Source organism: Macaca fascicularis, chromosome 2 (assembly GCF_037993035.2).
Source record: "Macaca fascicularis isolate 582-1 chromosome 2, T2T-MFA8v1.1".
NCBI classification, from domain to species: Eukaryota; Metazoa; Chordata; class Mammalia; order Primates; family Cercopithecidae; genus Macaca; species Macaca fascicularis.
The window spans coordinates 23,520,474-23,545,762 of NC_088376.1; the positions used below are offsets into that span (position 1 = coordinate 23,520,474).

A 25,289-nucleotide genomic window follows, 5' to 3' on the forward strand; every position below is an offset into this window, starting at 1 on the left:
ATCTTATGGGATTCAATTTTTTCTAAATACAGGGGATGAGTCTAACTCATCCTTGAAACCCCAGTACCTAGTACAACAGTTGGTCATTAATAATGGGTACTTAATAAATGCATGGCACAGAAATGAATAAACAAATGAGTTTGTAGCCAACTAACTGCTAAGAACTTACCCCAATCTTACACAATCACCAGGCTCCACTGTAATGAAGGGCTTACTTCCCACTTAAATTTTTTTTTCTCTGTACTTGAAATATATACAAAGTCTTTATTCTCTCATGGAATCTATTCTCAGGTAATACTGATTTCATTGTGCTCTTCCACATGAGATCAGCAGATTTGTATGGGAAGGAAAAGGGATATTCAATCACTGTGATATTTTATGAGTCTGGTAATAATAAATAGATATTTTTAAACATTGATGTGCTTGATTGATCCTTCTTAACCACATGTTTTGCTCAGCTGTTTTGCTGGCATTTTACTTTACAGCCTTTTTAATGCAGTTATTATTTTTTCCCTTTATCATATGAGTAAAGAAGTTTTAACAAATGTCCCTAAGGTTAAAACAATGCACAATACTTTTAAAATGTGTGAACTCTGATGATTAATTGTCTTAAGATGTTTATAACTTAAGTTTCTGCTGAAATAATTTTGCTTTGAACTTCTTCCAATAAACTCCTTCCTTCTTTCAGAAAATTTACCCTTTGAAAGTCTGAATAGAAAAAAATAGTTTTTCAGATTAACAAAACTGCTTCATGACATAATGTGTGGCTCTTCAGTTCAGTTTTGTTATGATTTGCTAGCAAAGAAGTTTAGGGTCTGTGCATCTCCTAATTACATATATATTGTTAAAGCTACCTTAGCCAAGTTAAATAAAATAAGGATGCCTAAAGTAGGTTAAATTTGCATTCTGATTATTTGCAACAGTTTCTAATCCCACAGAGTTTCTTTTTTTCTTCATGCTTAAGGTAAGAATTACCTACTAGTTCCCCCCGCCCCGCCATATCTATAAGCATCACGTATTTTTTTGTCCAAGAAGGAATATACTATACAATTTAGCTATTCATTTATGCAAATGATGGTAAACAGAATTATAAAGACAGATAATAAACAGCAAATGAGGTTATTTTGTTTCACGCTTTATGTTGTCAGAGTTCTGAGCATGGTTTAGTGTTTTCTATTCATGACTTTATATTACCAAATTACTCCCTGATGGCGTCTCAGATGTGCTTTTGTCTGCAAATGAGAAGGAATAAAATACCAGGACATTAACGTTAAATTACAATCGTTAATGGCGTAAATACGAAAATAATTACTGCATCATACCATCAATTGTTATGTGTTCATTACTGAAGTTCTTGTAAAGCCTTCATTTTCTTGTTACAATTATTTTTTCCTTTATTTTTGTCTGGCTATTTTATAGCTCTGACAGTACTTCAGCAACATTCAGCAGTTACACAAGCCATTTAATCCGGCTCAAAGCTTCATTTAAACTTCATTTAGCTGCATTTTATTTGTGTATACATGCCTTTTACTTCTTTCTGACAGTCAAAAGGTACTTCTGGAGTAGGTGCTGTAAAGATGTGTCAAAAGAGACTATCTAAAACCAGCAATAAACTTCGGAGAGGGTTTTAGACTTACTTTACCATGGCTCGATAACATACCTTTATTAAATAATCAAACTTATTGCGCCCCCATCTCTAAAATTTTAGCTTCAGGGCTCTTTTCTTCTTCTTCTCCTACTTCTAGAACCTCTTTTTAAAATTAATTTATATATCTGCGTCCAATCAGGTAAGATGCATTTACATCTCGGCTCTCGACTCTCTCCCATTCTGTTTCTTCTTCTCTGCTCCGCCTCACCTGTCTTTCTCCCGGTCCTACCTCTTTCCTCTTCTCTCAGTGGTCCCTCCATAGCTGGCAGAGCAGGGACCCCCTCCAGACAGACAGACCGACAGACAGACACACACACACACACACGCGCGCGCACACACACACCCTACACTCTAGCCGTCTGGTCCTGGAAGGGTCGTTCAAATGCACCCTTTTGTCTGCTTCACTCTGCGACCATCACTTCGCCTCTGCCTGCCTGCCTCGGGCGGGGAGTGTCAGGGAAACTCAACCCGCGCTGAGAGCTGGAAGGGGGCGGGGCGGGGGTGTGTGGAGGCACAGCGGGCGGTCCAGCACCCGAGCATCCTTGGCCACGGTGCGCGCGCGCGCACACACACACACACACACACACACACACACACACACGTCTTCTGTCACCTGTTCACTTTCAACGCCAGCTCTAGCTCTAGGTAAAACTTATCCCTCGTCCCCACCCCCACCCCCACCTCCGGGAGTCCACATACAAGACATCGCGTGCACACCTTCTTCAAAATATCCGGAGGGAGAAAAGTGCACACTGGGGCACACTACAATTACACAGAACCCTAGTACCTCTCTCTTCTCTGTTTTTCCGCCCATCATCTCCACAATCACACACAGCCCCTTCCTGCCAAAGCGCGCACACAGCAAGCACCCCTTCCCGGCTGACAATCCAGGCTTGGAGGCTCAGCCTCCAAGGCTCGGTCCCTGGCCAGGTCCCTCTGCCTAGCGCCAAGCCCCTAGTACTCTCTCCAACTCCTGCCATGTGCAGCCTGGCGCTACCCGCTCCCTAGGCCCAGCCAATGCTCAAACTTTTTCTCGCCCTTTCTCCGGCCCCAAAGCATGCCGCGACCCAGAGGTCCGATACCCCGGCCCCGATCTTAGACCCCCACAGGGGAATGGAGCGAGAACCCCTGCTCCCGAGGGCGCCAGGTCTCGCCGTGTCCAGCCCTAATGTGCGCAGGACAGCGCTGGACCCGGCAAGGATGGGAAGGGAGCCGGGGAGGATCCGACTGGCAGGTGCAACTTGCCAGCGACTCCTGGGTTCACGCCCCTGGGGACGGCTGGTTTGGCCTAATGAGAACAAAGCTGGAGTCCGGGGAGACTGTCAGACAGGCGCTAAGACAATAGCAATAAAGGGAACTTGGAAGAGGACTGCTGCGCAAAGTTGTCCTCGAGTCCAGATGTCCTGGGATCGGTCGCGGACTCCCGCTGCAGACACCCCACCCCCAGCCCCTGGCCCCGCCGCGGTACACGCAAAATCCCTGCTAGGCAGCCGGTCCCTGGATGCCATGCAAATGCCCTGGTCTTCCAGACCCAGCTTGGGGCTCCGGGGACGCTCGGGGCTTGGACAGCAGCCACCCAACAGCAAGACCCGCCAGCGCGCTCTCCTGGCTTTACCTTTCGGCGGGCTGCCTGGGAGTCCGCGGCGCGCCGCCCGCTGGCTGTGCCCTCAGCCCCTGCCGCCGCCGCTGAGAGGAGACAGCGGGAGCCCGGCTCGCTGCGCCCCGCCCCCGGGCGCCAGGCCCCGCCCCCGGGTGCCACGTCCCGCCTCTCCACGCTGGCCCGCAACCGCGCGGAGCCACGACGGCCCAGTGGGGTTTCCGCGTGAGCTGAGCAGGAGGCTGCGGCCGGCTGTTACTGCTGCCACTGCTGCTGCTCTGGTTGCTGCCCCTGCCGCCTTCACCGCTGTGGCTGATGCATGCCACAGGCCAGCCAGGATGTCCCAAATTGCCAAGGGGTACCGCCACCCTCCTCCCCAACAAAAGAGACTATTGGAAATAAACTCCAGAATAGGGCTACTCTGAGTGTGTTCCATGCACTGGCAGCGTCAGCATCACCTAGGGGCTTGCTAGAAATGCAAATTTCTGGGTCCTACCCCCGATCTAGTGAACCAAAATCTCTGGGGAGGGGGCCTAGTATTGTGTATTTTAAGAAGCTCTCAGGGAGATTCCAAGCACATGAAAGTTGGAGAAGCACCGCTAAGAGAACTAATTGGCTGATGAGATGCATGCTCCCGCAGTCCTGAGACTCACAAGCCCACCCTGGCTGAGGGTTTAACTTGGCAGTGTTTGCAAAGCTCAAGAGTACTTGTCTGCGCCCTGGATGTCATTCATCTTGCTTTATTGACTGAGAAGTCTTTAGAGATAAACAGAGGGGGGAATACATTTACTTCTGATCTGACAGCTCTAATGAGCTCAAAGAAGAATTATGTAAACATTATTAAGTGTAATAAACACGTGTCGGCATCAGGCAATCTTCTCTGGAGAAGGCTTGGCAAAAGCCGGCATGAGCCAACATTTTATTCATAATGTCTTTTTAACTTTATGTTGCCTGTGTAATAGGCCTTTGGCTTTGCTGTTTCCCGGACGGAAAATCATTACCCCAGTAATGGATGAGCCAGTTCAGAAGGAGAACCACTGGGATGCTGAGCACTTTCATTCATAAATGCTATGTATCAGACACAAAGGAAACCATCTTCTGTCAATGTGCCATTTTAATTATCTAACTGCTGTACAGGTTTCTTGTTTCAACTTCCTAAGGCATCAACTGTAGAAAACAAATAAAAGTTAGCCATTCATTCACTCACCATTTTATTTGTAGTGAGTTCTCCTCACTTTTTCCCACTGTACTTTCCAGAACTTTGGACATTATTAAATACAGATGTTCCTAGACATATGACAGGGTTACCTTCTTATAAATCCATTGTAAATTGAGAATATCAAAAATGCATTTAATACATATTACCTACTAAATATCAGAGCTTACCCCAGCCTACCTTAAACATGCTCAGAACACTTACAGTCGGTAGCCTACAGTGGGGCAGGATCATCTGGTAACACAATACACTGTAGAGTATCTGTGGTTTACCCTGGTGATTGCATGGCTGGCTGCCGCTGCTGCTGCCACTCGGCCTATCTCTCAAGAGTATCCTACTGCTTTAGCACTATCGGAAAGTCAAAAAATTTAAAAACCATAAGTTGAACCATCTTAAGTTAGGGACTGTCTGTACTGGAGGAATTGATGATCCATTGCCAGCGAAGAAAATGATGACACTACCTTGACCTCCACTGCTAGCTCTAGGAATTGATTCTGGTTTTGAATATTTATTTGGTGTAGATGTAGAAGTTTGAATTGGTTCTGGTTTTGAACATTTATTTGGGGTAGATGTAGAAGTTAGAAGTTCCGGTCCTCAAGAAAGCCTTGTGAAAGCCTTACTCTGGTGTTCAGAGCAAGTGAGCCTTCAAGAAAGCCTCTTCTGTGCCACCTTCATGTTCCTCCTTCCTAAAAAAAATGTCAACCTGCTCTCAGCACCAAAAGCATTACCATTTTAAGTAATGAAAGAGGAACATTATTATCAAGACAATCAGTCCATCAAAGAATCCAAACAGTTTGGCCTCTCTTCCCAAATTCCAAGAGTAACATGGGAGAAAAGACTAGAAATCTGGAACCACAGTGCTTATTCTGGAAAGGATATAGAATAGGAATGAAAAGAAAGACAAGGAAAGGATGAAGGAAGAAAAGAAGGGAAAGAAAGAGGGAGGATTTAGAAAGAAGGTAAGAAGAAAGAGAAGGAAGGAGAAGAAGAATGGGAGGAGAAAAGAAGGAAAAGAACATTAACCACTATTAAGACATTTGAAATTAGAAAGAAAATTGGAAAGAGATGGCAGGATGGATGGGGGGCAATGTGGCAGAGAGCGCCATGCTTATCCAACTGTATGTCAAGAGTAGGTTTCTTAGGTCAGTTTCCAAAGGAACAGACCCTGAGTAAGGATTCAAGTGATTTATTAAGAAAGCGCTCATAGGAGAAATCAGTAAGGATATTGGGGAGAGTGGCAGGGGCAGCAGAACAGGAAAGAGAATAAGCTGAACAAGAGTTCAAAAGTCCCACAGCAGTGGATAGGGCTTGGCTTGATTCTGCAGGGAACTTCCAGAGTTTAAGTTAAGCCTCTAAATTGCCCTACACTGAATGAAGAGAGCTAGGCAGTTTATTTACCTAGAAGGTAAACAGCCTCCCAGGGGAAATAAACTTCTTGGTACATCTGTAGGCTCCAGTAGCTTGAGGGCAGTCCTTCAGAGAAAAAGCAAAGTTGCTAGTAGTTGAAAGCAATGTAACTCAGAAATTTGGGGAAGGTGGGATGTCACACAAAAAATAGTAAAACAAATTGTATACTATGTGAGTTGATTCTTGACTTTGTCTACTTCAGACAAAGTCAAATGTGAGTTTTCCATTTTGGGTACCAGGCATGAGCTGAATGACTAAAACCTCACCCAAGAGGGCTTGACATTGGGAAAGAGAACTTTAGCAATAAGTGGCTATGGGATGTCCTACGTGATGGGATAGTGGCGGAATTAAAGAGGCTTGGAAAATGTGAAGTCATGTCAAAGCACTGAGATGTAGGCCAGCTCTCCAGTGTCCTCATAACCTCGTCACCCACATGAACCAGCATTTGGCTACCTGGCATAAGAATGTATCGACAACAAGTCCCTCTTAGCCAAAGAATTCATGACAACTCATTCAAGTGCAGATAAATAGTGGGAATTTGCCCGTCCTTCTCTTTTCCCATTCCTGCTCCTAAGACCAGAGGAAAGGGGAGTTGTGCCTTGAAAGTAGAAGGAAAAGGTATCTCCAAACCAAGCCTGGGTTCTCCTGGAATCCTTTGTGCTGATTTGAAAAGAGGAATAAGAACAAGCTTGTTGCCTTCTCAACGAAGGCTCCTTAAGCTCAAGACTGGTCTGTGATCAGGAAAAGAGAGCTCTGAATTGGAGACAAAACTGGAAATTTAAATTTAAACTTGATGGATTTTTAACAGTTGAAACTGAGTAACTGAAAGTTAACCAGAAATGATGAAATCTGCCCAAGGTCTTGTTAAGGGGTCTTCTACCTTACGGAAAAGGGAAAATTGACATAATGCATTTGAGACAGTGGTTTGAGAAAAATGTAATAGTTTCATGTTTATACTTCAGTTTGTACAACAAATTGGTTATATTTGAAATTGTTTACTCCTGGCTGCCTCCCATGCGGTGTCCTCAAGTAACTTTCCCTACCTTAGGTGAGCCTCCACACCAGTGTTTACTGGGATGGTTGTGGCCTGGCATGGCTAGTCCTGCCCAATCGTCATGTGCCCCGAAATATTAAAAGTATTAGCAAGGCACAAAGGAAAAGCTATCATGTAACTATACATGGTTAAACACCACGTATAGTGTAAGTCTAATTATTTTGCTTTATTTTGAGGAAAATGACCAGCTCAGAAATATTCAGAGAATAGCTTCTTCTCACTTTTCATTTGTAATTTCCTTCAAAATATCTCTATAAATACGTTGCTTTTATTTTGGTTGGAATGTTTGGCCCTGGGTATATGCACGTTGGTTCAATACTTTGGGAAACTGTTTCTATCATTAACTAAGAACAGATTTGGATGATAATCTGAAGCTGGGAGAATCTGGTTTTGAAGATATTGTCATTCTGCCATCATAGAGATGTCAGGAGTCCACTGTTCATTTTCACCAGTGTTTGGAATGCTCTGTTCTGTCCCAGTTAGAGATTCCAGCTCAAGTTTTCTATCTCTTCCTCCATCCTGTCTGGCACTTCCTAACCTGCCCTCTTGTTAGATTCTATTCCCAGACTTCACTTGCTCCGTTTCCCACTTGGACCATGAGTCTAAGATAAGATACACAGTACATCCTGTGCTGAAACAGGGTGATAAATATGATTCATTAAACACAGTGTACATCAATATCAGGTCACGGTAGAAAATATACAGCATAATGAATGGTCTACAGTTTGAGATTCAAGGAAGTGCAGTCGTCCCATAGAGGGTTTTCAGTGGCATCATCAATCATGGAAGTAAAAGTGGAATGGTTTGTGGTTTACTGGAATGCCATAAAGATGTTTTCCACTTCTATTCTCACTCCCCAACAAACTCTCACCTGATTTCCTTGATGATCATAAAATCAATCCACCACCCGTGAGTAACTCACAATTACCCTTTCCCCCTATTGATATCACTTTTTAGGGCATCAGTTAGTGTCATATGATTATCCAAGAGAAGCTTTCCAAAAATAATTTAATATAGGTTGCCAAAACTTATTGACTGACCATGGCCTTAGAATTCAACATCTTGGAAGGGGGTTGAACTACTGATTCCCCAAAGACTAGAATTTCTCTGAAAAAAATTATAAGGTCTGGCTCTAACTGCTCACTTAAAAAAAAAAAAATCCCTCCCATTTCAAATTATTTCTTAAAGGCTCAGTTTTCAGGAAATTAATGTCATTGATAGGGGAAAATGTGAATCTACCGAGAAAATCAGGATTTATGGAGAGTGTACAATGTGCTTAATACAATTGACTCATGAAATTTTATATTCATAAATATTCTTGTTCAATTTTTCTGAACTGAACAGCTGTTTTGGAAGAGAAATTTTCAAATGTAAACTCATTTCATGTATACATAAATTATTAAGATCATTAAAATATGTAGGTAATATTCCCAAGTTGCAGTAGTAGCATAATAAAATATGTGTTTGTGTAAAACATCCAAAGATTTAGTTAGCACAAAGACCTTGTATCTATTTTTTTTAGCTTTTAAGAAAATTGAGAAATTAAGTCAACTTCAATTAAAACAAAAAGATACATATAAACATTTCATCACATTTCTATAAATTGTATACTAATTGCATAACTGATTTCTATTACAATTCTCGGGAGGACTTAACTTCAGTTTAAAAGACTATATTCAAAACCTCATGCTTCCACTTCAAGTATCTTTTCTTCCTTCGTCACAGCCTCTCAGACATCTGTCTACAACCAAATCAAGTCTCTCTGTGAAGTACTTAATGCTCTGTAAAACTGACACACAAACACACTTTTGGCATTCACCAATTTACATAACCTTAGGAGTAGATTTCATCACAAATCTACGGTGACTCAAAACTAGGTATATATGTCAATATGTGTACTCACAGGACAATATTTTAGATTTCACATAAAGTTATGAATAAATAATTCACCTCTTAAATTAGAAGTGAAGGAAGGTCATCTTCAATTTAATGTTCACTGACTGCTCACTGCGTACTAGGGGCTGTTATCATAAAGATGAACCAGACACAGCCCTCCCAGCCCACTGTAGATGTAGGGCCATATTTGCAGATTGCATAAACTCCTACATAAATGAAGGTGGTAATTCTTCACAATTGGCATATTCCAAAACGCTCATATTTTTTACTTGCCTTCACAATTATAATGAGATTTTCTCTTAGACGAACTTTAAAACTGTAGCTGTAGTTTGCCGAAAAAATAATCCTTCGGGAATTTTAATTAAAATTGTATGTATCAATGTGGTACATAGGACACTTTCAGAATGTAAATATTGTTTTAATTTTTTAAGTTCATATTTCTCACTAGGAAGATTAAGTAGCCCTCTTCTTTTTCTCTAGTGATTTGGAGATTATAATGTTCAATATTTACTCTATGTGGTTAAATAACATTTTGAACTATATATCATTATGTTTATCAGTAATTAAACATCTTTTTAAAACAATTTGTGAGAGACAATAATCTTGTATGTCTTTATCTTCTTCCCCCCCCAAATATCCCCAATAAAAATTTAAAAATAAAGAAATATGACATCCAGATATATAGTACTATTAATTTTTGAATTCTGTGCATGCTCTTCTAAGAAGTATATTTAACATCTCTATCAGGTTTAAAAATCACACAAATAGGCCGGGTGTGGTGATTCATGCCTGTAATCCCAGCACTTTGGGAGGCCGAGGTGGATAGATCACCTGAGGTCAGGAGTTTGAGACCAGCCTGACCAACATGGAGAAACCCTGTCTCTACTAAAAGTACAAAATTAGCTGGGCATGGTGGCACATGCCTGTAATCCCGGCTACTTGGGAGGCTGCAGCATGAGAATCCCTTGAATCCCGGAGGCAGAGGTTGTGGTGAGCCGAGATTGCGCCATTGCACTCCAGCCTGTGCAACAAGAGCAAAACTCTGTCTCAAGAAAATAAAAACATAAATAAATATAAACAAACCACACAAATACAGTACTAGTTAGTTCTGGTGCTGCTATGCATGCATACTGGAATTGAACAATTAAGTAAATGTTAGATTGGCAGATTGTAAGAGATAGGTTTATCACTGTTTGCAGTGGGAGCTAACAGATAAGCAAAGAGGATGCCGGAAGAATCCATGAGATAACAGATTACAGTTTGAAACATTCATATAAACTCATGTTTAGCTTAATATACAGAGAGATAATTATGTGTAGAAATACTTATAGAAATGTCGATATATACTGGTTAGTATACATGTGTATATCATCTTGCTCTGTCACCTGAGTGGTCCTAGAAGCAAAGACAGCCCAGTAGCAATGAACATACTTAGCACCCAGATCTTGGTTTCTAATACCATTCTCCAATAAACAGAACCAAGGCTTCTTGGAGAAATGACTGACTCTAGGGTTGGGGCAGGAAATATTAACAATTATCAAAATAACTAATACTTATGACATCATTCCCCTGCTCCTATAAATGAGCTATGTATTTTATATGTATTTTTCTCCTTTAATACTCACAAAAGTGGCCAGAGCCTGTAATCCCAACACTTTGGAAGGCTGAGATGGGAGGATTACTTGAGACCAGGAGTTCAAGACCAGCCTGGACAATATAGTGATACCCTGTCTCCACACAAAAAAATTTAAAAATTAGCCAGGTGTGGGGCACACATCTGCAGTACCAACTACTCAGGAGGTTGAAATGGGAGGATTACCTGAGTGTAGGAATTCGAGGTTTCAAGGTTGCAGTGAGCTATGATCAGGCCACTGCTCTCTAGCCTGGGTGACTGAGTGAGACTCCCACCTCCCCTCGCAAAAAAAAAGATACTCAATAACCCTATTAGGTAAGAACTACATCTAAATTTTAGGGTCTCACAACTCAATACCATTTTGAAAGCTATGACAGTTAGGTTTTTATTTGATTTTTTTTTTCTTCATGACTAAAAACCAGGAAAACCCTTTCAAGCAATTTATTTTTCATTAAAATTCTTGGGGTGGTAATATTTGTTAGTCCACACATATCTGACAGTATCATTTTGTTAGCAATGACCATTAAAAAAATGACCTAACCAGGAATACGTATAATTAGACATAAAGAGTATTTTCTCTTGAAATTCTATAGAGATTCTTCCTTCTTTGGGAACATTTAGATTTTGATATAAGCTGGTTGTGTTACTTCTTTGGGTAATACAGCATTTATATGATGCTAATTTACTTTTTTAAATTAATAAGGTACATTAGGAAATGCTTGGGTATGGGCCATTTTGGGTAATACTGATTAATACTCAAATCATGAAATGATCTGAAGGCTCAAGTATTTTAGATAAATTGTCCGTATTTTAAAATTTGTAACAGACAACATTCATATGCCTTCATGCTATCTAACTGATCCTTGATTTTGTTTCATTATCTGCACTCCTCAAAACTGTGCTTCAGAGGTGGCAGGAGGCCAAGCCCTACACTGGGGAAAACGTAATTGTTCTAGGTCAATCATGGTGGCCCCTTTTCTGCACTGGGGGCAGGAACATGGGATGCAAGTTCAGTCAATGAGTCAAGGGGAAACGTGTGTGTCTGTGTGTGAGTGAGTGTGCATGCACACAGGGAAATTGTCCTTTTCCTTAAAAAAAAAGAGGGATCCACTGCTCCGCATTTGTGACAACCATCCTGTAACAATAAGATAATGTAATATTATGAAAAATATAGAGTAGAAAGAGGAAGAAAAACTATGTCCTTGATGACATCATTGGGCTCCTATATTAATCTAACTTGGAGCTATCATATTTCCAGATTTCTTGCTTTAAAAAATAATATATCATTGTTCCAATTATTCTGAGTTGAGTGTATTCTACTTATAGACAAAAGCATCATAGAATATTTTAACATTCTTTTATCTATTTTCTCCTTTTTTCTTTATTTCTCATAATTTATATTGCCTCTTATAGATATATTTTTAAAATTTCATTATGAAAGATAACATATTTACAGAAAATGATACAACACATGAATGTAGAGTATAATGAGTTGTTATTAAGAAACACTACTGGAAATATCATCCAGTCACCCAAAAGCCTCAGTATACCATTCTTCAATTCTCTGTCCTCTTCCTTGGTAGTAACCACTCTTCTGACTTCTAAAATACTCTATAGTGGTACTTTTTTTTCTTTTCTCTATAGTTTTCCACTGATGCTTTCCTAAACAATGTAGTTTGGTTTGACTCTTTGAAGTTTTATATGAATAACACAGAGTGTATTATTTTAAGACTGCTTCCCTTCTCTCACTCCATGTTATGTTTGAGAATTTCATCCACGTTCTTTTGAGTAGCTGCACTTAATTTTGTTGTAATACATTATTTTAATATACGAATATAACACAATTTCCATATTCATTACACTGTGGATGGATATTGAATTGTTCCCAGTTTTTGCCTATTGCAAACAATGCTGCTATCACTGTGCTTGTTTACTTATTATGATGTTAGTACCTACCACCATCTGAGAGTGTATATTTTGAGTAGATTTGCAAGATTGTAAGGGAAGTATACAGCCAATTTTACTAAAAAATGCCTGATTGTTTTCCAAAGCAATTGCACCAATTTACACTCACTGAAGTAGTTTATGAAAGTTTTTTGTTGCTTCACATCACTGCCAACATTTGGTATTGTTAAACTTTAAAAAAATTTTTGCCAATCTGTTGGACAGGTACCTCATTATGGTTTTATTTTGCACATACCTAATTATTGATGGGAATGTTTAAAATATGGCACTTTTCAGAAGTTTTCCGGCCTAATACATTTTCTTGTTTGTTAAATGCCTGTCTTAGCCTTTATTGTGCTTCAGTGAGGCATTTATCAAAGGAAATTCTGACTTAAAAACTTTAATATTGACAACACAGGGCCTCTAAAAGAACTTGGTGAATCTAAAATTAATATAACTCATCATTCCTGATGCACTTAAAAACCATTTCACTTGGACCTTGAACTCCTTTTAACTTCTCACTGCCAAACCAAGCTAACAATAAATTTTAAATGCTAGAAGAAAATTAATACACTTAAATTCATTAATCTGTCTACATCTGTAAGATGAATTGTGTAAACCTCTTAGCAACAATCTGTAAAATATATTGTAAATACTTTTAAAACCCCTTCAAGTGATATTCTTATTTAAATTTTAGTTATGATACCTGAGATGCCACATTCTGAATTTTAGTATAGTTTTAAATTTTCAGTAGATTGTTATTCTATTATATAAACAGAAATATTAATGGCAAAGTCATTTATTGAATTTTTGTCTACTGAAAGCAAAGGTCCTGGTGGAAATTGATTGGTAAGTTGAAGCCTGACTTTAAGAAACAATGGTCTCTATCTGAATTACACATAATTTTCAAAGTATATATAGAAGTGATTTGATAAAATATCAGAATAATTGAGTTCCGCTTCTTCTCTAAAGAAATACATATTTTAAAACATAGCACATAAATATAAGCATATAAAGTTCCCATGACATGTTTCTATTTTTGTATGTGTATAAATACAAAATATTAGCATTAATCAAATTGTGAAGCACAAGTATATATTAATCTGTTTTTATCAAAATAGAGTTAATATGTGTTATACCCAGAAAGAAAAAATAAGAAAGTTCTCTTTTTTGAAATACATATGATGTGTGTGTGTATTGGGGGTTATTAGGTTTTGCTTGTTATTAGGTTTTTACTTGTTTCCAATAGGGCTATTAAAAAATGTTAACATGCTATATGATTATGCTCTTAGAGAAGTACAGAAACATTACAGAAAGCTGGTTTAAAATATCCATTTGAAAATGACTTCATATTTTAACTATGACTGAGTAACCAGATGAGGACCTCTGACCAAAAGGAATTATAAAATGGTAACAAATATATGAAGAGATCATTTGCAGGAATTAATCAATAGGCTGGACAAGATTATGGACATTGAAAGAAGAGGAACACAAGAAGTGAGCCCTGTGATCACTCCAATGACACTTCAGCTTTCTCAATGGCAGGAAAATGGAACTTACAGGATTAATGGTCTCAGTGATTTGAAAAGGGAGAGATTAGTGATCAGGAATGTGAAAACATCTGAAATTTGCAAGGCATGTTAACTAAGAAGATCGAGCTATGCTAAAAGGGTCCCCAGCAGTGTGTGGGGGGATAAATTGGAGTCCTTGGCCAAGGACTGGGCTATGTATGTGCAGAGTGAGGCTTCACAAAACCTAGCTAAGATTATTTTTTTCAGGGCTGAGAACTGAATAGTAATACTACAGTATATATACTGCTGGAATTCATTGGAATTCCAGCCAGCCAATGTGATGAGATCTCACTTGTCATTCAGTTGAGATTCCGATAAATCATATCTTAAGAGTAAGGACCATGCCCTAGAGCAAAGGACTGCCCCAGCCTGAACTTAATAACTAAAAACTAAATATAAATAAGCCATTAAAATGAATAAATCTACATAAGACAAGATCCAAAGCATCCACCAGTGATTTAGCTGTCAGACTTAAAAAGGCAATTGTTTAAGAAAGACAACACAATTCTAGATGCCCTATAATTTATGACTTATAATGCCCAGCATATAACCAAAAATTACTAGACATATCAAAAAGAAATGAAAAAGGTGACTCATAGTTGAAAGAAAACACAATCTATATAAATCAGTACTAAATATACAGATGTTGGAATTAGCAGACACAGATTTTAAGCAGGTTTTATAAATATTTTAAAGGATAATATGATCATGATGAATGAACAGATGGGGTTTCTCAGAATAGGTATGAAAACTATCATATCAAAGAAATGGAAATTACATAATTGAAAAGTATTATATTTGATAAAAATTCACTTCATAGTGTTAATCATAGACTGACAACATTATAAAGGTCATTGAGTTCAATAACAAATCAATATGTAATTATGTAATTTGAAGAATAGAGAAAAAATCAGGTAAAAAATTGAACAGTGTTGAACTTGTGGGACAATACCAAAAATTACAACACAAACATAATTGAAGTCTTACAAGAAGAGGAGAAAAGGGGTGGGGAGAGAGAAGAGAGAGAATATGAATAAAGCAGTAAACAATATTTAAAGAATGATAGCCAATATTTTCTGAATTTGGTTAGAAACATCAACTTAAAGAGCCAAAAAAGCTAAGAGAACACCAAATAGGATAAATGCAAATAAAATCATGCCCAGACACATTGTAAACAAACTGACAAAAACCAAAGATAAAGAGGAAGTCTTTAGAGCAAATAAAAAATTATGACATGTTCATGAACATTATGTACATAATCATGTCACATTATGACAGCTTATTTCTTGTGAGAAACAATAGAGTAAAAAAAGCAAATGCAATGACATATTTAAGTATTGAAAGAAAAAAAAATCCGTCAATTAAAAATTCTATATCCAGCTGAAATAGTCTTCAAAAATGAAGGTGAACCAAAGATATTTTCAGATAAATGAAAACAGAAGGAATTCATCAGAAATGGACCTGCATTGTGAAAAATGACAAAATAAGTTTTTCATGTCAAAAGAAAATTATAGCAGACAGAAATTCAGATTGACAGGAAGAAAAGAGAGCACAGAAATGTTAAATATGTGGGCAAAATATAAAAGACTATACATTTTTCTTCTTTTATTCCTTTAAAAATATTATTCTTTACAGTAAAAATTAGAACAGAATTTTAGACCTTTTAATGCATGTACATGCATACACACATGCATCACACACAATATCACAAAGAACAGGGATGAATGAAACTATAATGTTTCAAGGTTTTCATGTTTTACGTGAAGTGGTACAATATTATGTAGACTGTTAAAAAGGACATATATAATCTCTAGAACAATCACTGAAACATATCGCAAGGAAGTATAGCTAAAGTACCTATTTCTCATTTTACTTGTAACTACACGAAAGTAGAGAGGAGAAAAAAGTAATATATCTTCACCACCTACCACAAGGGTCATGGTCAATACTATAACAAAAACAGGTCAGCAAGAGAAAAGCATAACAAATTCATTTAACAAAGTTTTATGAGACATGAGAGCCTTCAGAAGTGAAGGCCCATAGACCCAGAGAAAATTGTGTTTAATGCTAAGTTTGATAAGAGTGGTAGATAGTTGTGGAGAAACATGATTAAACAAAAAGAGTATAATTGAATGGTAAAAAACTGAGTGGAGAACCCAGCAAGGCCTGTTCAGATTTTTTTTTCTGTCTCTGTTAAGATACCCACACCCCCAACTCCCCAGTATGGAGCAGGTTACTTGTTCCATTGAGGACCTTCAGGAGGAAGGGAGAAAATCAGATCCCTTCCTAGGTTGTATGTCTTGCTCTGGGGGAGAGAAATTCTAGTTTCTATGACTTACTTAGGGGATAATGGAACAGATGGAGAGAAGAGGATGGAAGAAGGTCAGAGAGTCCTTGCTTCTGCAACTCTTCCAATCTCCTTCAGGTCAAAGTACTCAGCATCTTAAGATACCATAGTTTGGGGTATTGTGTTCTGACTCCCAACAGAAGAAAACAATACAAACATCAAGGTACCAAAATTCAAGGAGTGAGATTAAATAGGCGATCCTAAATCTTTGAATACTGATGAAAAAATATATATGTATATGTTTAATATGTTGAGAAGTATGTATTTCAAGATAGGTTAGCTTTAGCTTGCCTGAAAATGGTAAGTTGTCCTACCCGCCAAATTCAGTTTGAGGTATTCAAAATCATATAAAGTGTAAACATTTTTAAAGAAGACTATTAGTAGGTCTGTCATCCAGTTACATCTGACTTATAAAATAAGTGGAAGTTGGGATTTTGATTTGCTTTTACAATGTGCACACATAGTCTTAAGACCATCAGTATCAGTGGATTTTCAGTGTTTTCTTTTTCCCAAAGCACTTTTTTAAAAATTGAAGTCCTTTCTAGAAGACCAAGATAGAAAAACAGACATAATAAGTAATGTAGCTTTGTCAACATTAAGGTGGGGGTTCTACAGAAGATTTCCTATGTCGATCATTTCTGGTGAACCTCCCTTCAATGTCCAGATAAGCACTAGAAAAATCACTGATGTGAAACATTTCCCTTACACACATAAAATTTCAACTAATACTCAGATTCTGTTAAATAATTCTCTTGGAATCTATGTTAGAATCAGAACAACGACCTTTATGTTATTCTATTGTGAGATTTCAAAAGCATTAAAAATAGGGTATATATTTTAGACCATATCTTAAAATAGCTTTTTATATATGCTGTAATTTAAAATTGGGATTTAGAAATTGATAAAAGAAATCAATCTTCTATCAATTTACCAATTCTCTCACTTGTCTATCAAAATGACCAATACATTATTGTATTGCCAGATATACTTAAAATGGCTAAAATAGCATACTGTCCATTTATTTTGTCTTCTAACTTCTATTGTGCCTTCATTCTACCAGCTTGGACATTGGAAGGAATCACCATTGATATAAATCCCAATTATTTCTTAATTTATAAAAGAAGGGAATAGTCAAGTTCATTTTGAACTGTCTTCTAACTCATATGGAAGCATATTAAAAAAAAATCGTTTGTAAATTTTTCTTAAAAGTAGACATCTATCTGATTGTTTCATTAACACACTAAACAATTATTAACACACTAAACAAATTTGATTGTAATAGACATGCTTAGTTAAAGCTCCTCTTTTACATTGTTGTTTTTAACATACTAAACAAAATCATTCTATTTAAAATAATGGGCATGAATTTTCATTGTATGTAGAGTTCTTTTGTCCTTGAATTTTTTTTTTTACCAGTTTATACAAATAGGTGAAGAAGAATAAAATAGCATTACAGACTCATGAGAGTAACATGCTAAAGTTCAGGGCACACCAAGCTATAAATCTGAAAGATCCACTTGTGTGGAATAAATCAACATAACTATTCAACAATTAAATCTATAATGAATATATATCTTAATTACCAGGCATTTAGTTTCCTTTTACAAGCTTACTGTTGCATTCTTTATAGCTGATCATCACATCATTCTTTATAAATGATACGTGATAAAGTGGCTGCATAACCTCAGAATATTCATCAAGAGACATATGTATCAGTGATTTACCACTGATACACACACTTGTACACTTGACTTGTACAGTGCCAACAGATGAAGTGCTATCTTCTAGCTCCCTACGTCTGAACCGTGTGGGTACATAAAACTACAATTTAAACAGCTAAAATAAAATCCAAAGTAGACCAAGACATTGAGTTAAAATTTCTCAAGACCAGACCAACCAAGCAAAGAAACAAAATATACATTATTTCCCTTAGTTTGGTTTAAGTTAATAATTTCCACTGTTTTAAAATTGTCTTCTTTACTAGCAAGCACTTGAAACTGACTTTGACAGAATGGAGCTGGAGGGAGAAGCTTCCAGAGCTAAACAAAAGAGTGACAGATACTGAAGAAACAAAAAGAAGCCAAAAAGCTCCCAAAAGTCCTGGTAGCAGGGGTGAGTCCACAACTTTATTAGTTATCTATTGCAGTTTAACAGATTACTCCCCAAACTTAGTAGCTTAAAATGACAACAAGCACCATTATCTCTCACAGTTTCAATGGTTAATAACTTGGGAGCATCTTGGCTGTTTTTGTCTCAGTGTGTCTTATGAAGTTACCATTAAGATGTTGGCCACAGGCTGGGCATGGTGGCTCACACCTGTAATCCTAGCACTTTGGGAGGCAAGGCGAGCGGATCACCTGATGTCGGGAGTTTGAGGCCAGTCTGACCAACATGGAGAAACTCCGTCTCTACTAAAAATACAAACATTAGCCGGGTGTGGTGGCACATGCCTGTAATCCCAGCTCCTTGGGAGACTGAGGCAGGAGAATGGCTTGAACGTGGGAGGCAGAGGTAGTGGTGAGCTGAGATCATACCATTGCACTCCAGCCAGGGCAACAAGAGCGAAACTCCATCTCAAAAAAAAAAAAAAAAAAGATATTGGCCACAACTGAAGTCAGGTGAAGGATTAACCAGAGTCAGAGATCCCAGTTCCAATGAGGCTCCCTCACATGGCTGTCAAGCTAGTACTGGACTTTTTAGCAAGAACATCAGTTTTTCTTCACATTCAAGTCCTCTAGGTCAGCTTGAGTGTCCTAACAGCACAGTGCTGATTCCTTTTAGAAAGAGAGATGAGAAAGAAAAAGAGATGAGAGAGAGAGAGAAGAAAGAAAGAGAGAGAGAAGAAAGAAAGAAAGAAAGAAAGAAAGAGAGAGAGAGAGAGAGAGAGAAAGAAAAAGAAAGAAAGAAAGAAAGAAAGAAAGAAAGAAAGAAAGAAAGAAAGAAAGAAAGAAAGAAAGATAGATAGATCAAGTAAAGTTGTATACTTTTTATGACCTAGATTTGAGAGTCACACAGAAATTATACACTCTATTCCTTAGAAGCAAGTCACTAAGTCTGTCCCAAAATCAAAACGAAAGGAATGAGTTTCCATCTTTCCAAGGGAGAGGTGTCAAAGGATTTGCAGACATATGGAAACCACTGCAACATCCTTCCTAGGGCTTCTACTGGAATGGATAAACTCCAGATGTTTTATTCTAGTTTTGTATCATCCTGGTGAAAGTTCAAAGTCAAAGGAAAGCCAAACTGTCATATTTTGTTCATAGATCTACCCTTTGGTGAGGGAGAGGCTAGAAATCTTGGCTTAAATTTCTACTAAAACTATACATAACGGAAATTATTAATAATTCCTAAAAGGATTTATAGGTTTTATTATTTATATTTGTGTAATACAAATGATTTGAATAGTAAGATTCTCAAAACAATAGAAGTTCACAATATAGGAAACAGCAAATTTGAAAAAAAAAAAAAACAAAATTAAACATACTAAATACCTATCAAATACAATTCCCTGTCATGTTGCATATTCTTTGACTAGCACAGTACTAACAACACTCTTCACAAGATTTAAGACCTCCTGTATTGCTTTTCAATCTAATATCTCAAGCACAGTTAGATTTTCCATCTTACACAACTATGGATTTCTATTCTTCAATACTTTCTCTGAGCAAACGGTGTAACTGCTTATTAAATTGCTTCCTCTTCCAACTGTATTTCAATTAGTGGTAACATTTTTCTGTTACAAACTCTTGAAATGAATTCTATTACCAATAAAACTGTTCTTACTTCAGAGATGAATAAAATCTTCTAAAAATACTTTCTGAACTGACACTGTTAACCTCTCAGGATATAAGAAACTTTTATAACATCGCTTTTCTTGGTGTACACACAACCCAGAACCAGCTTCCACCTGTTTCCCTCTCTCTCTGTCTTTCTCTCTCTCTCTCTCTCTCTCTCTCTCTCCCTCTCTCTCTCTCTGTCTGTCTCTCTTTCCCTCCCTCTCTCCCTCCCACCCCTTTTCCGGGGGAATCAGTCACCATGACATGAGAATGCTGCAAGTGTCTCACATGAAGAGTCTGGTGCAGTTTCAAAAGTGAGGTGAACAATTTGGCAACACCAAGCATGCAGCAGACATCTCAGCAATAATTTAAAAATTAAAATAAAACTAGAAATTGATTTACCCCACCAAGAATCTATCAGTCATAAAAACAAAGAAAGTAAAAGAAAGAACTTTCCATTTATTTGAGTAAATGATTTTTGAAGGATGGCTATAAAGGAAATACAGTCAGTGTTTAATCTTGTAGTCCATAAATGTTTTCTTCAAGTTGTAAGAAGGAATTGAAGCGTAACAAAAGAGGGAAGGAGTGTCCCACACCCATTCATGCCAAATGAAGTAGATATTTACTAATACATGTTCAGAAAGGGGGTAAGATGTGAACTGCAAAGACATAGGATTGAGGAGTGCACTAATGTGATATCACGTGGTTTGAAACTTCTAACTTCTAAACAGAAAATAATAACAATAATAGTTACCTCTGAAAAGACAGAAATGAGGCTCTGAGGTCAGTAATCTGAGAGGGGTATAAATGCATTTTTCACCTCCGCGATTTAGGGAATACTTATGCCACATCAGAGCAGACATTGGAACCTATTTGAATATATATTTTCAATATCAGTTTGGCCTCACTGGCCTCATTTTTTTGGTGGGAAATAAAAACTACTCAAGCTTATCAGTCACATCCCACCTGTTCTGAAAGAATAAGAAACAGTCCCAGCAGACAATGTTTTCATACTTAGAAAGCTCAAGGTTCTTAAAGAAATAACATTCTAATTACTTCTCTTCTGGCCTCAGATGACTACAATGTGTTTTCTATTTTTCTAAGAGAGTGCTTTCCTAACCATAGAGTCCCTGGGTTCCTCAGGGTTCTTCAAGACTGGATGTGTTTGGGGTGGGGGACTTGGGCCTAGGTCCTCCCACACCAGCTTCTTCCACCCCAAGTCGAGCCACCCAGTTGTATCTTTTACATGTAGAACTTACAAGCAAGATGCCATGTGAAGAAAGGGCTTCACAACTGAAGAGAAATTTGAAGACTGTTCCTCTAAGGCAATGGCAAACACGAAAACAAAGAAGCAAGCAAACAACACAAACCAGTTGGCCGTTAAGAGTGGAGTAAATGAAGGAAAGCAACCTATTCTAGAGCTGGACTCCATGACAAATTCTGCTTCAGATAAAGGTCAGGCATTCTCCCACTACAAGTTCCCCCAAAGAGGCTCACCATTTCCTTGTGCGCTCTCAACATAACAGCAGGTTCTAAGACACAGTGAGACATCTGGAAAATAAAAAGATAACCTCCTTCTCCATTTACTAGCTTCTGGCCCCATTGGCCTTTCTCCCATCTTGGCCATAGTCCTTGCCACTGCCTCCCATGCTTCTCAAAGACTTCCATTGCCTACCTTCATCCAGGCATCACTCCCAGCTTTCACCAAATTTTACTTTCTTTTCCTCTTCCTTATCAAAAGTTGCCTGTCCTGGGCTCATTTCTTCATTTCTATGTGACTCATTAGTTCAGCTAATAACCAATTTTGCCCAGAGTGATAATGGCTTAATAAATAACCAACTATTTATTCAATCATTTGAATCAATTATCTCACTCATCTAATATTGTCAGGCTTTGTATTCCTAGAAAAAAATCAAGTAATTTAAGTAATTATGATAGGTCAGTGGAATGACATATTCGGGCAGGGAAACCCCACCTGGCACCCCATAAATGGCTGCTCCTGCCCCCAAAAAAGAATTTATTATAGTTCATGGTGTTATGATACTTGTTTGTGTGTTCGTAGAGGGAGAAGTAGAAGGAAGAAGTTTTTTTCTGGGAGAAATAAAGTCTGTCTGTGACACGAACTAGCTGGATGATTTTGAACAAGTTGTTTCAACTTCCTGATTTCAATTTCTACACCTTTAAAATGAGTGATCTAGAGCCAATTATCTTTAAGCCTCTTTACAAATCTTTATTCAATCTTAGGACTCTTGTTCTCAACAGGAGATATCTTCTTTTGCTATTTCCTTTCATAATATACCTGTCACTGTTACAAGATGCTTCTTCACCTACTACCCTAGAAGGAACACATAGAAACTGAGAACAAATAGAAACCCAGATTATTAGTTTGTTCAACCAGAGATGTCCTTAGTGCCTTACAGCCCTCTGCATGGAAAATACTTGGCTCACGTTAGCTCCCTGTCACTTATTTCATTTAAGGACAATCCCAGTTCAGTATTTTGATAAACACATAGCCAACTTAATGATAATGGGAAACTTCTTCCCCCAAAATTCCATTATGAAAATTTTCAAATGTGCAGAATATGAAAGAGTAATAGTCACTATAAGGGCGCCTCTTGGATTCTATAATGAACATTTTGCTATATCACATTACTATTCATCCATCTCTCCATGTTACCATTAATTCAGAAGATAAGGATTTAGTAAACAATGTTAAAAGTTACCAAATTTGATAATAAATTGTTTGTGAATGTTTATAGTTTACATTTTGTTATCATATATCCAAATTAGGAATATTAGAGTTTTGCTCCCAGCATTTTGTGTTCTAGTAAGTGACAAGGAAAAATTGATACCACAGTGTGAATATGTCAGTAATTTCTGCATGTCTCAGGATATATTTTCTAATTAATTGGAGGTAAGGTGATTTTTTTTGGAAAGGATAGCTTTTATAAACAATTTCATTATATTTAGGACATATTTACTGACTTTCCCCTATGTGCTAGGTAGTCAGGATAGACATACCTCTTACCCACAGGGAACATATCATCCAGAAGAAGTAATAAGATACAACAATGTGTCACATACAGTTATTACAAATTTATAGTTAGGAACCCATAGTGGACACTGTGGTACGCAACCCAATCTCTCTTTAGTAAGGACTGTGGGGAGTTTTGGAGAAGAAAGGCTTTAAGCTGAACCTGTTTCCTACTAGCCTCAGCAGCAGAGAACCAAGATCAGGTCCTTCCCAAGGGGCAGGCCACATTCAAATCAGGCCTATGCAGGGGTAGAAAGACCCAGCCTCTTGTCTCAGTTGGGGATCTCACTGAAGGGTCATCTCAGTTCTAGAGCTCCCCATGATATCAGCTGAAGTCTTTACTGACACTACATCAGAGCCCAACTATATCCAGTCATTCTTCCATTACTTTCCCATAGGTGTTGACCCCAAGTGGCTCACTAACAAACTTTCTCGATGCAAACGTTAATCTCAATCTGTTTCAGGAAATCTAACCTAAGGCAGAACCTAAATGAAAATCCACTGCTCTAGAATGAGTTCTTTTCTGGCATTATTTAATCATAAGAATTTTCATTTTTATAGTACTTATAATATATCACAACTAATATATTAAGTGTTTTATAGACATTAGAAATGTAGATGATCTCACTTAACCCCAAGGATGACTTTATGTCATAGGAACTATCACTATCCTCATTTCACACATGTATCAATAGAAGCTAAGAAGTTACTTCACCCTTTTTATACAGTTTATAAGTAGAAAGGCCAGGGTTTGAACCTAACCCTTGCCAATTGGATCATACTATACTGTTTTCTTTAATCTTGCTGACACAAAAGATTATGGAGTCAACCTAGCAATTCATGTTTTAGTCATCCTATACATTATCACTTTCTAGATGTATTCAGGTCTTTATATTACACATGTCAAACTGGAGATGACTTCAAGATCAAAGGCATGAAGAGTGACAGTTTCTTCCCCATGTATTGATCTCACAGCCTCACCTGTGAAATGCTGAAATGTTGGAAATTTTGCAGATGGACGTACCTGAGAAGAATTCTAGCTAGCCTTTTGTAAAGGAAAGCTATTTTGCCATTCAGTGACAGTTCAATGACATTCAAATGTGAATGCAAGTCAGCAGTGGAGAGAAGAGAAAAAGAGAAAACAAGGAGGATAATGAAGGTGAAACTAAAAGAAAATTAAGACAATGTCTGATTTAAATAATATATTGCAACTTAGGGCTCCAGAACAAAATAAGCCAAGAAGCTTTGGGCCAGTCAACATATAGTAAATGATACTAGTAATAGAACAAAGATGACATAATTTCACCAAACCAGATTTCTGTGGAATAACAGGCAGTCTTTTGAATTATACTGCTTTATACTGTTTTATATTTAATGATGCTCCCTGACATACAGGAAAAAAATCAATATTCATTTATTTCCTTCAAAAAATGCTCGAAGAGCATTTTCTAGAACTATTTCCTAAGTGCGGTGGATAAGGTAAGGGTAAGGAAACTAGTTATTATTAGAACTTTCACAGTGCTCCAGGCATTGTACTAGACCTACCCTTTGCCATCTGATATTTCATTTTGTCCTCATGAAATTATAGGATCAGTGCAAGTGTACAACTTTGTCCTTAGGAGCTTTCAAAATATTTGAGGTATCAGGACTGAAAAGGCTAAAAAGTATCAACAGTAGCCAATGCATATAAAGTATTTATTTGTCAAGTATTTTCTTCCTACACTTTAATTCTTTTTAAAGAAAAATCAATTTCTTTATTATAATTGACACAAAACTGTACATGTTTATGACATACATAGTAATATTTCAATGCATATAATGTGTAGTGATCAGATTAGGGTAATTAGCATAGCCATACCTCAAACGTCAATCATTTCTTTATGTTGGGAACATTCAATATCTTTCCTTTAGTATTTGAGGCTATCTGGTATATTATTAACTGTCATCATCCTCCAGGGGTATAGAACACTAGAGCTTATTCCTCCTACCCAATTGTAATTTTGTATCCTTCAAGAAATCCCTTCCTATCCCCCTATTCACCCCTCTTCCCAGCCTCTAATATCCTCTGTTCTACTTTTAAATTATGTTAATTCTTATAAATCTCATAATATCTATTATGAGAATAGAACAATATCCATTATGGGCATTCTAAGTCAAGAGAGGTAA

The 25,289-nt window shown here is 37.6% G+C and overlaps 1 protein-coding gene across 1 annotated transcript in view; it reads right to left on the reverse strand.

The window, feature by feature from the left end:
• RARB (retinoic acid receptor beta) overlaps positions 1-3,346 on the reverse strand; it is a 771,619-nt gene extending 768,273 nt beyond the window's left edge. Inside the window, exon 1 of the mRNA XM_015445023.3 lies at positions 3,264-3,346. The gene's annotated coding sequence lies outside the window, so the exon portion shown is untranslated. The remainder of the gene's footprint in view (positions 1-3,263) is intronic.
• Positions 3,347-25,289: the final 21,943 nt, after the last annotated feature.